This window comes from Macaca fascicularis, chromosome 3 (assembly GCF_037993035.2).
Source record: "Macaca fascicularis isolate 582-1 chromosome 3, T2T-MFA8v1.1".
Lineage (NCBI taxonomy): Eukaryota > Metazoa > Chordata > Mammalia > Primates > Cercopithecidae > Macaca > Macaca fascicularis.
In genome coordinates this window covers 59913127-59924978 of record NC_088377.1, presented here as the reverse complement: position 1 = coordinate 59924978, position 11852 = coordinate 59913127, and the positions used below count along the sequence as shown (strand labels likewise).

The 11852-nt window shown below is 49.1% G+C and overlaps 2 pseudogenes; one reads left to right on the top strand and one right to left on the bottom strand.

Moving 5' to 3' along the window:
- Positions 1-328: 328 nt before the first annotated feature.
- LOC135969952 (rab5 GDP/GTP exchange factor-like) overlaps positions 329-11852 on the bottom strand; it is a 38114-nt pseudogene continuing 26590 nt past the window's right edge.
- On the top strand, positions 6349-7427 carry LOC102114864 (suppressor APC domain-containing protein 2 pseudogene; annotated as a pseudogene).

Here is an 11852-nt window from a genome sequence, read left to right as displayed (position 1 = left end):
GGTGGAGCCCTCATGAATGGGATTAGTGCCCTTATAAAAGGGACCTGTGGAAGTTTGTTTGCCCGTTCCGTCATATGAGGACATGTGAGAAGGGACCATCTATGAGAAACGGTTCCCTTACCAGACACCAAATCTGCCAGCACTTTGATCTTGGACTTCCCACCTTCCAGAACTGTCAGAAACTGGCCAGGCACAATGGCTCACATCTGTAATCCCAGCACTTTGGGAGGACGAGGCAGGAGGATCACCTGAAGTCAGGAGGACCTAGGGGAGTTTGTCTAAACACTTCTCGAGTCATTTTAGTAGAACAAACCAAATAAAATGGTGCTAAAGGCAAACATTCAATATATTTCATTTTAAACTAAAAAATTAACATATAAAATGTCATGCAGAGCAGACACCATTCTTTTTTTACATATTTACAATTTTACATATTTGCTTATCAATATAATTTCTATCTTTACAATTATAAAATTATTTCAAACTGTGGAAAAGCGGTACCATTTAATTTCCTTGAACATACACTTTGTAGCATTCGTTTTGTCCTTTAAAAGGCAATTATTTACCAAACCACAGTGAATGCCAGAGGAAGCACATAGGAAAATCATGGAGGGAAAAAAGATTGAGACAAAATCTGCACACAAGCCTTAAATGAATCCGTATCAGTAACTCAAATAAATAGTATTTTATTATTAACTAAGCTTCCCCTGCTAGGAAAAACAAAACAAAACAATCCCCATATACTGTACCTTTAAAAATGCTCTGACATTTATAAGCAATTTAGTTACATTCTAGATCCCAATCAGTTCAGTGTAGTAAGGGCTACCTGTAATTTAGGCTCAAATAAATACTCTCCATGTAAACTGTGATCATCCTGCATAAACTTGAGGTTGCAGTGGTGGAGGAAGTTTATCATTTTCAATGTTTTCAGAGTCAATAGCTACTAACGGTTGATTTGGAGGCTTAATTTCCAGCGGGTATTTCTCAACAATGTCTTGAACTTCTCTTGTAATTCCATCTGTCCAATCTATGAGGTCTTTTTCCAGTTTCTTGGCTTCATTCATGATCCTTTCTTGTCGTTCATTCAACTGAGACAGGAGATCCAAGTTCTTATACATTTGCTTGACGCCTAAGCAAGCATCAGGAGACCAACTCTCAGCTTCTTGCTTCCTGGGAGAGGTCTGGCCAGACATGTAGCGATCAAAATCCTCCTGACTTAAATTCAAAGACTGGGCGTCTAACTTCTCAATGAAAGCCACGGCACAGCACTACAAGAAGAGGACGTTAATACAGTCATATTAGGAAAGCTATGCATACTCCAATCGATTTGTAAAAATCTTTTGATCACAGAGAATTTAAAATAGAAGCAAAAGTAAACAAAACAAACTCATGAACTTCCATGTAATTCAGCCTCAAAAATTACCTACTCCTATCCCCGGTCATGCTTCCTGTACACTCCCAGGAGCTCTGGGGCCAATGTCTGGGTGCAGCCTCCCCAGGTACACCATGAAGCCATTCTGTCTGAGTCTTCCCAGACCTGCTATCCCCACCCAGGATATAGTCCCCGAGTGGGTGTGGTTCCTCAAGACACTGGTATGGCACACAGACCTCTGATCCTCAAATAAATATTTTAACATCAAGTGGTTAAAAACAGCTCTGAAGCAACAGAACCTGAGTTGACTGTCACCTCTTTCACTTAACAACAACAGTGAGTGACCCTGGGAAAGTTACTTAAGCTCTCTGAGGTTTCTGTACCTGTAACAGAAATACCAGGTATTCTGCTGGGAATGGGGGAAATACCATTCAGATTTATTGTGAGAATTAACAACATAACACATGTCATGGGCTTCCAAGAGGCCTGCAGTGAGCAATGAATACATGGTAGCAATTATTAGCACAGAAATGCCACTGCAAATGCCCAATTCAACAGACATCTGAGCTGGGTGTGTTGGGTCATGCTTATAATCCCAGCACTTTGGGGGGCCGAGGTGGGAGGATTGCTTGAGACCAGCCTGGGCAACGGTCGGGATAGAAACCTCACCTCTAGAGAAAAGGAATAAAGAAAAAGAAAAATGTGATTCATCCGAGGAGAACGGAAGCGCACGCCCATCTGGCTCATGGTGTGTGTGGAGCTGCTGTGGCCCCTGTGACTGGAGAGAGGAAGTGATTCTAACTCCTCACTTAGGTGAATGGAGACATGGCATGGCCACTAACAGAAATAAAGAATACTGGAAAAGAAACAAACATCTGAAGGGGACGTAGCTCTAAACAAATTATATTTGAGGTGCGATACAAGTGTGAGGTCAAGACAGGTGACACAGAGCTGTGGGTCATCACTGCACAGGTAAGTGACAGCTCTTTGACAGAGGAGATGGTGCAGGAAGAGATGCAGAGATGATGGAGTCCCAGGGAATGACACAATTCAAGGTGGAAGTAGAAGACACAGACTTTACAAAGAGACAAGGAAGTAGTGGGATTGTGGAAGCCAAGGAACAACACAAGTTGCAGAACAAAGGACTCATGGAGAGTGCTATGAGAAGCGAAGAAGATCTGTTGGTGATAATAAAGTTGCTATGTAAAATATTCTATTAATATCTGCACTAACACTGAACTGTCTTAGTTTCAAATAATTGATAATGTAACGCCACCAATGCTTCATGATGACAAACTGACATTCAAAGGAGAAATACAAACTCTGTTTGTAGAAGATGCTCAATTACTCGAATACATGGCTTTTCATTTTCAGAACCTGATAAAGGACCAACCCAGAATGTCTGTATTTAAGGATTTAACCCACAGAGTTTCAGATAAAATGCTGCTGCTAAAATACTAAATACAAGATTATGTTTGCTGTGATAAGAGCAATGGTAGAAAGTATTCAACAAAGCACACCAAACAAAAGGGATTTCACCATTTTTTTTTTGAACATGTGATAAGATTATCTGAGGCAACAGCTTCCTAATTATGATTTCCTTAGGTTACTAAATCGAGTGCCCGCGGGGTTTGTCAGCTGGAAACTTTCTACTTTTGCCAGAGCAGTTTCATTGGAGCAGTGGGTGTAGGGGACGAGACAGACTCTGAGTCAGGCAAGAAGAGGATGAAGAGGGAAGGCACAAATGTACTTAAGGCTGCAGGCCAAGGGCCCTAGAAGCTGCTGTGTGTGTGCGAGCCAGCCACCTCTACTGTCAGTGACTGTGGCTACGCTCGAATGCATCCTGGTCCTCCTTCACTTCTCTCACTATCTGCCATGTCTCCACCTTCACACTTCTCAGGGACTTCCAAGTTGTCTGACCCACTCTGGATAAAGAGCTGAATCCAAAAGGCTCTTCCCTCGCAAGCAAGTGTATGTTTCATTTATATTAAGAAATATAAGGCCAGGTGTGGTGGCTCATGCCTGTAATCCCAGCACTGTGGGAGACGGAGGTGGGTGGACTGCTTGAGGCCAGGAGTTCAAGACCAGCCTGGCTAACAAGGTGAAACCCTGTCTCTACTAAAAATACAAACATCAACCAGGCATGGTGGCACATGCCTGTAATCCCAGCTACCTGGGAGGCTGAAGCATGAGAATCGCTTGAACCCGGGAGGCCTCGGAGGTTACAGTGAGCTGAGATCACGTCTTTGTATCCCAGCCTGGGCAACAGAGACACTCCATCTCAAAATAAAAAAGATATATGAGTACCTCTAATCTCATTCTACATGGGCCACTTAAACTTTTTTAGTACTACGGATTAAACCACCATGTACCTGGAAGGATGGAAAACAGTGTGAATAAAGGTGAAAGCATCTGATCAAGAGCATTCCCAAGTCCCTCCACCTGCAAATCACCCTCCCGAGATGCTGGTGACTAGAGTGACACATAGCTGAACACAATGGTGGAGGGTGATGAGTGATGGGGGCAGGTCCAGGTTTGGAGGAACCTGAGGCTTCTACAACTTTTGGAATCTACTTACAGGAAAAGGAAAAAAAGTGACAAATACAAAAGTAGGTATAAATGTGAATACATACTTAGAATCTAGAAATAAATCATGACATATTTCTAGAGATTCATGTACCTGTTTTGAGACATTTTTTGGCAATTTATCAAAAATGCTCCCTATGAATCCTGGCTTCCCCTCCCCATCTCTTAGTTCCTAGGCTTTCAACACAAAAAACCAAGTCCATAAGCTGCCCCAAGGATCCAAATTCATTAGCTTCACAATATATTCAGTTGAAAGCAAATAAGCAGAGTTTACTAGGAAGAAAAAGAAAGAATTCAGGTCAGGAGCAGTGGCTCATACCTGCAATTCCAGCTCTTATGGAGGCTGAGGTGGGCGGACTGCTTGAGCCCAGGAGTATGAGACCAGCCTGGGCAACACAGTGAGACCCCATCTCTAAAAAAAAAAAAATTATCCCAGTGTGATGGTGCATGCCTGTGGTACCAGCTACACAGCAGGCTGAGGTGAGAGGATTGCTTGAGCCTAGAGGTCAAGGCTGCAGTGAACTACGATTGTATCACAGCACTCCAGCCTGGGTGACAGAGTGAGACTCTGTAGAAAAAAAAAATACATAAATAAAAGAAAAAAAAAGGTGGGAAGTATTCAGCCTTATTAACTGATACATAATTAGATACTGTCTTGCCTATAATCAATAACCACTGTAACAACATAATACTTGAAAATCATTTCACATCCTCTGAACTGACCTGTAAAAAAAATCTCAGTATTCAATTCTTAGAACTTGAGAAATAAAACAAAAAAAATCAATCTTAGATCCTCTATAAAAATGAATTAAAGTGCAAGATTTGCCTTCTTCACGGTTGAAGAGGCCCAGCCAAGTGAAGGACTCTTCTACCCAGGACCGTGGGGAGTGATGCCCAACGCATGTCATCTGTTTCCGTAGGACAAACACAAGCTCTGACCAAGTGCTGGGAGGCAGAGTGTCTGTATCACCTGGTCCTTGTGCTCCCTGACACACAGTGAGCTTCCTCAGCCATGCTGCCTTCTCAAACAGGAGCATTTACCTGTCACAGGCCTGAGTCACCTGTCACATCCCCAAAACCACCACCTTCCTAGTCCTTCTCTACAACACCAAGAACTCACTTACTCACCAGATTGGTGAAATAGTAGCCATCCTCTCCAGTCATCAGTCGGCTTGGATTGCAGAAGCGTGTGATATACTGGATATTAGACTGAAGGGGTGGGGGGTCTGTCCTTCAAAACGATGTAGATGAGGGTGGGGAGGAAGTCATCCGCTGACGCTGGCTCGTTCTTGGTGATCTTGATGGCATTGAAGATGTGCTTGCTGCACTTGGTGATGCAGGCCAACTTGTCTGGAGGCACACGCTTGGAATCCATTTCAATGATATCTACAAAGCAGAAAAGACAATATTTCCCATGAAAAAAGAATCACAAAAAAGAAGCAATAGGAAAATCATGTTTTATCTCTAAAGTTATGAAGGAATCCTCACTAACCCCCTTTCCAGGAGTTAACTTAGTGTATACGTGACTTACTAAATATGATCTCATACAGAAAACAGAAACAAGAGCCAGATACTACACAGTGTGCCCTACAAGCACATTTCTCTAATCCTCAGATTATGCAATGGATACTCATATTTTTTTCTTTTTCTTTTTTTTTGAGATGGAGTTTCACTCTTTGTTGCCCAGGCTGGAGTGCAGTGGCCTGATCTCTGCTCACTGCAACTTCCGCCTCCCAGATTCAAGCGATTCTCCTGCCTCAGCCTTTCAAGTAGCTGAGATTACAGGTGCCCACCACCATGCCCAGCTAATTTTTGTATTTTTAGTACAGACAGTGTTTCACCATGTTGGCCAGGCTGGTCTTGAACTCTTCACCCCAGGTGACCTGCCCGCCTTGGCCTCCCAAAGTCCTGGGATTACAGGCGTAAGCCACTGCGCCTGGCCAAGCCCACACTTCTAATCACAATGTAAGCTGCCTCTGAGCTCCATGGAGAAGGAAGAAGTTGTCTGATAATCTTTTTATTGCTTCTGTGCTTCTGTTACATTTTAGAATGTTTTCGACAATCTCAATTTGCATACCGCTTTTTAGAAATGTGGCTACCACACAAAGCATCTTTCTACTGGATGCGAGAATACAAAAATCAGCCGGCGTAGAGGTGCATGGCTGTAGTCCCAACTACTCTGAGTTGGCTGAGGCAGGAGACTGGCTTGAGCCCGAGAGGTTGAGGCTACAGTGAGCTACGATCACACCACTGCACTCCAGCCTGGCAAAGAGTAAAATCATGTATCCAAAAAAAAAAAAAAACCTATTGTCGCCGCTGGCTGAGCGTGCTGGGCCGGCCCCGCTGTGGGGCCGCGCGGGGACAGGCGCGGGGACAGAGCCCGGGTGCCCATGGCGTGGGCCGACGCGGCTGAGCGGGCCTGCGTGCCTACCCCCGGCGCTGGCGCCCAGCACCGAGGGGCTGCCGCTCGCCTTCTGCAGAGCCTGCGCACCCTGTTGGACATCCTGGACGACCGGCGGCGCGGCTTGCGTGCACCTGCGCGAGATCCAGTCCCGCTGGCAGGGCGCCAACGCGCAGGACCTGCCCCGCGGGATGCTGGAGGGCCTGCGCCAGGTGGCCACGGCCGGCGGCTACCTAACTTTCGAGCGCTTTGTGGCCGGCCTGCGCACCTCGCTGCTGAGCGCCAACTGCGGCCCCCGGGACCCCACGTGCGCCCCGGCCCGGCCTGGGGTTTGCGCTGGACAACGAGCCACGGATGGTCCTGGAGAAGCCCCTGCCCAGGTCCAGGCGGCGCGGCCCACAGCCCGGAGCAGCTGTGCGCCCCAGCAGAGGCGCCGTCCTGCCCCACGCAGCCTGAGCGGTCCCAGAGCGCGAGCGCCAACACAGGTGCATCGGCCTGCAGGGCCCTGGAGGCGGACTCAGTGCCCGAGAGGAAATCAGAGGCACACCATCACCACCGGCATGGACTGCGGCCTGCTGAAGCAGATGAAGGAGCTGCAGCAGGAGAAGGAGGTGCTGCTGCAGGGTTTGGAGATGATGGCAGAGACGCGACTGGTACCAGCAGCAGCTACGAGTGCAGGAGCGCCAGTGCTGCCTGGGTCAGAGCACAGACAGCGCCGACTTTGGGGCTGCAGGGAGCCCCGCCCACTGGGGCGGCTACTGCCCAAGGTACAGGAGGTGGCTCAGTGCCTGGGAGAGCTGCTGGCTGCGGCCTGTGCCAGCCGGGCCCTGCCTACGTCCTCCTCCGGGCCCCTCCGCCCTGCCCTGACATCCACCTCGTCCCCGGGCTGACAGCAGCAGACTATCTTTATGCTGAAGGAGCAGAACCGACGCCTCACCCGGGAGGTGACCGAGGAGAGTGGGCACATCATGCAGTTGGAGCAGGAGAAGTCGGCTTAAGCAGCTGTTTGAGGCCCACGCCCTCAGCCAGCAGGATGTGGGGGGACCTCTGGACTCCACCTTCATCTAGCCCGTGTGGGCTGAGCGGACCCCCAGGGCAGACCTGGCACTCAGCCTTCAGGGCGGGCGCCCCGTCGCACCCTGGCTCTGACTGGAGAGCCCCTGCAGGCCCAGGCAGTCCCGGAGTGCGGGCGCCTTCCTGCCTCACTTGCCATCCAGGCTCCCCAGGCTTGCCCCCGGCTGGTCTCCGCACCGAGCCCTCGACTCGGTTTTGGCTCCTGGTGCTGACATACACTGGGGCTCTCTTGAGTCCGCATGGTCCGCAGTTACTACTGCCGCTGTCAGGGGACAGTGGGGCACTCCTCCACGAGTTACGGCCTCCCCGTTTCCAGCGGTGCTGCCCTGGGTCCCATCTCCAGGAAAGGCAAGGCTCACGCCAGGCTGCACTTCCGACAACGGCCAGCAGAGGGGGGCTGGGCGGCTCCGATGCGGCGCTGAGGCTGCACCCGAGACCAGGGGTGCAAGGGCAGCTTCCTTCCCTCAACCAGGGCACCAGGACAAGGTGGCTGTCGCTAAGACAGGGGCAGATGGAGGGGGTGGGGATGGCCTCTAAGCGGGGGGTGCCCGCCTGGCAGCGGAGCCCCAGGGATGGCGGTCAGACTTCGGGTCCCGGCCAAGGCTGAGGGACTGGCTGCAGCGGATCGGGGAGCCAGGCAGGCGACAGCTTAGCCTGCATATGCCTCCCGCAGACCCCGGGGAGATAGCCTTCCTCATTCTGGCCAGGAGGCTGCCCCCCGTTGAGTCCCACAGAACAACCTGTGAGCCTGGCTCCTCAGGAGGGGGTTCAGCCTGGGCCCCCAGGCACGTTCTAGGCAGAGCCTGTGCCCCCAACTCAGGATTCCCAAGGTCTGGGGTCCTGCTCACCCCGCCGCCCCGTTTCCTCCCACACCCAGCCTGGCCCTAGGTTTCAGCAGGGAGAGGCCACTTCCCTCAGCCAAGAAAAACGAGAACCCCCAGGGTATAAGAGGAGGCTGGGGTAAGTCCCCTTGGGCGTCACTCCCTGCCCCCCTGCCTAGGCCCACTCCTGTTGGTGCTGGGGTACGCACTGGTGGGAGGCCCTGCTCAGCCCATCCTGGAGGGTCCCAGTGCCACAAGAGCCAGGTGCATGGCAACATCATGGATAGGTTCTGCAGCCCAGGGCCCCCCAATGCAGGGTCAGTGTGTGTGGGGTGGGGTGCAGGGACCCCTCGTGCCCAGAGCACTTTGGTGCACTGTCCCACAAGGCACCCCTGTCTCAGAGGAGGTGTTCTGGCAGGCAGCATGGCAACTCCCTTCCAGAACCCAGCTCCACGTTAACCCGCCCACAGCAACCCCTCAGAGCCACATCCCCTGCTGCACCTGGCCTGCAGGGGTGTCCCAGGACAGGCCCAAACCAGCCCAGCGTGCAACTGCCCTCCTACCCTGAGGATGGGAGTGAGCTTTCCAGGGGACATAAGGACTCCAGGCCTGGACCTCCTGGGAGGGTAAGGGAGTAGGTCCTGAAGGCCTGTGCCCCACAGCCCCAGCACCAAGTGGACTGCAGCGCAGTGGGTGGACCAGCGGCAGCCTGGGAGAAGTCACCACCACCCCACCCCCGTCAGCAGGCTGCAGTCAGACCATTAGGGCCTCCCCACATCTGCCTTTGAGGGTGCCTGTCATGCCCTGGAAGATCCTAGCATCTTTACAGGACTGGAAGCAGGAGACAGAACGGTGTCTGCCCCAGGCTCGCAGATGGTTTGAATGGTAAGACAGGGTTTTACTGGGTGAAAAGGAGGAAAAGGGGGAAACGGGGACTCTCACAAGGTCGAAGTCCCTGCTAGAGTGCTTTCCGCCAGCAGCTAGAATCCCAGGTTCTACACAGAAAGAAGAGGGGCCAGGCTCCCCGCTGCTACAAAAGGCTGCGCAACTTCCCGAAGCTCCACCCCGGTGCACAGGCCGGTTGGAGTTTTTCCGGGGACCCCTTCCCACCTAGCAGTCTCACCATGACCATCTCATTCTTTTTGCTATATCTACATAGTCTTAAATAGATTTAATACATGTTTTGATAATTTACATATTTTATGGACATTTCTATTTATCTAACCCACTGAATCATTTTTGGTGGCTTTATAACATTCCATTATATTAACTGACTTATTCGACTCTTCTCTACCACTGTGTATTTGAGTTGCTTCCCCTCTTTCATTGTTGTGCATCGTAGCTATCTTCTTTTGGGTTACTTCTCTGTGATACATTTCCAAAAGTGGCATTAACCGCTTAATAAGAATAAATAACGTTGTAACTTTAAGCATCTATTGCTACTCACACTCCTCAGAAACTCAGCACACACTGTCATTAACCACGTGTATGTGCTTATTTCCCTATGGCCCTGACAACATTGGGCTTGATGATTTTCATTTGGTTTTACTGATTTTATAGGCGTAATATATGTATTTATTCCTCACTTTCTGCCAAAGAACATTTAAAGTCTATTTAAAAGATAAATGCAATTCAGCACAACAGCACAAAATTTACTATATTTTCTATAGTAACATCTATTACTATAGAAAATATAGTAAATACAGATAGATATTAAACAATTTTTTAAAATTTTAAACAATAGGCCAGGTGCAGCAGCTCACCCTATAATCCCAGCACTTTGGGGAGCCGAGGCAGGTGGTTCACCTGAAGTCAGGAGTTCATAGACAAGCCTGGCCAACATGGTAAAACTCTGTCTCTACTAAAAATATAAAAAATAGCCAGGCGTGGTGGCATGCACCTGTAATCCCAGCACTCAGGAGACTGAGGCAGCAGAATCGCTTGAACCCGGTAGGTGGAGGTTGCAGTGAGCCGAGCTCGCGCCATTGCACTCCAGCCTGGGGGACAAGAGCGAGACTTCATCTCAAAAAAAAAAAAAAAACAAAAAAAATTTAAACAGTAAGTAAACAAAAACAAACAAACAAAAGCATGGAGAGACCCCAAAAGCAGAGCCACAGATGACAAGACAGAAATGTTTTCCTGGAAGATGTCTAAATTAGTCAAGAGTCAGCCCATACATCTGCCTCTAACTAAACTTTTTAGCAATCATCACTAAGATGAAAACAGTTACATAATTCAGGGTTCAAAAGACGAAAGCAAACGAATTCTTCAGGTGAAATTCTGACACCAAAATCAAAAATTTCTCCCAAGGGTTCTCACAAGGATGTCACAGTAGAAGAGCATGAATAAGGCCGAGAACAAACCCCTGGGACCGAGAACAAACAAATTCTTCAGGTGAAATTCTGACACCAAAATCAAAAATTTCTCCCAAGGGTTCTCACAAGGATGTCACAGTAGAAGAGCATGAATAAGGCCGAGAACAAACCCCTGGGACCGCCTGTCACAGACCTCATCTACATAGGCCATTGACATCACACGCCAAGGGCCGATACATCCTGTGGAAGCCTGCAGCAGTCTGACGGTCTGGCTTAAGTCTAAAAGGATGGCAGGACTCTCGGGGTCGCGGGCAGTCACCTCGTTCCCTCAGTGAAAAAGGCCAAAAGCACTCACGGCACTTTGTGATCACCGTGACTGCAGCCCTCATTACTGTCGACTACTTACCCATATCCATGCCATTTGTTGAATTAAAATTGATCCCTCGTCTATAAAGGCCTAAGTACACCGGGCGCGATGGCTCACACCTAGGATTCCAGCACTTTGGGAGGCCGAGGCAGGCGGATCACAAGGTCAGGAGATTGAGACCATCCTGGCTAATACAGAGAAATCTTGTCTCTACAACAAAATACAAAAAATTAGCCGGGCATGGTAGCACGCGCCTGTAGTCCCAGCTACTTGGGAGGCTGAGGCAGGAGAATCGCTTGAACCTGGGAGGCAGAGGTTGCAGTGAGCCGAGACTGCACCAATGCACTCCAGCCTGGGCGACAGAGTGAGACGCCATCTCAAAAAAAAAAAACAACCAAAGCGTAGGTACTACCTTTAGTGAAGTTTACATATTTCACTATATTAAGCTCATTTATATTCATGACTTCCCACTGTTGCCTTCCACTTTATCTGAGTTTTATTTTTTATTGCACAGACTTTTAAAAAGTTAATACAATTAAGCCTTTTACCTGGTCATTAAAAACAATTCTTTTGGCCAGGCGCGGTGGCTCACACCTGTAACCCCAGCACTTTGGGAGGCTGAGGCGGGTGGATCACCTGGGGTCAGGAGCTTTGAGACCAGCCTGGCCAACGGGGTGAAACCCCATCTCTAATAAAAGTACAAAAAGTAGCCGGGTGTGGTGGTGGGCACCTGTAGTCCTGGCTACTTGGGAGGCTGAGGCAGGATAATTTCTTGAACCCGGGAGGCAGAGGTTACAGTGAGCCAAGATGGCACCATTGCAATCCAGCCTGGGCAACAGAGTGAGACTTCATCTCAAAAAAACAAAACAAAACAGAACAAAAACAAAAACCAATTTTTTTTTAAGTTTTTAATTTT